We start from the raw sequence: 859 nt of genomic DNA, 5'->3' as shown, positions 1-859 counted from the left end.
TACTTATCGTCTGCAAAGCTATGTCGTGTGCTGCGGTATGCGGAGACACTAAAAGCACCATAGTAGAACACAGATGAAGCTTCTAAGTTGATGTAATAGCCAGTAAGAAGTAGTAAAATTCAAGTTTTAGGTATCGATTATTGACTTTTTAGCTGTCTTTGGTGCCTTGGACATTAGCTAGGACCTTAAGATTCTGCATGAAAGGAGGACTAGCAGCCGCGTTGGATGGGAGAATGTGAAATGTGTTCATATGTAGTAGAAACCTGAGAAATCCGTCCGTTTTCGTCATTTGTTACCGAATCGACTTAAAGCCAGATCGTCACATTGGCCGCTCTTCTCTCTGAAACGGTTCTACTTATCGTCTGCAAAGCTATGTCGCGTGCTGCGGTATGCGGAGACAATAAAATCACCATACTAGAACACAGATGAAGCTTCTAAGTCGATGTAATAGCCCGTAAGAAGTAGTACAATTCAAGTTTTAGGTATCGATTATTGACTTCTTAGATGGATTTGGTGCCTTGGACATGAGCTAGGACCTTAAGATTCTCCATGAAAGGAGGACTAGCAGCCGAGTTGCACGGGAGAATGTGAAACGTGTTCATATGTAGTAAAAACCTGAGAAATCCGTCCGTTTTCGTCATTTGTTATCGAATCGACTTAAAGCCCGATCGTCACTTGGCCGATCTTATCCCTGAAACGGTTGTACTTATCGTCTGCAAAGCTATGTCTCGCGCTGCGGTATGCGGAGACACTAAAAGCACCACAGTAGAACACAGATGAAGCTTCTAAGTTGATGTAATAGCCAGTAAGAAGTAGTACAAATTTTAGGTATCGATTATTGACTTTTTAGCTGGCTTTG

Source organism: Schistocerca gregaria, unplaced genomic scaffold, assembly GCF_023897955.1.
Source record: "Schistocerca gregaria isolate iqSchGreg1 unplaced genomic scaffold, iqSchGreg1.2 ptg000526l, whole genome shotgun sequence".
Taxonomy (NCBI): domain Eukaryota; kingdom Metazoa; phylum Arthropoda; class Insecta; order Orthoptera; family Acrididae; genus Schistocerca; species Schistocerca gregaria.
The sequence above is the reverse complement of the archived record's forward strand: the minus strand, read 5'-3'. Positions refer to the sequence as shown.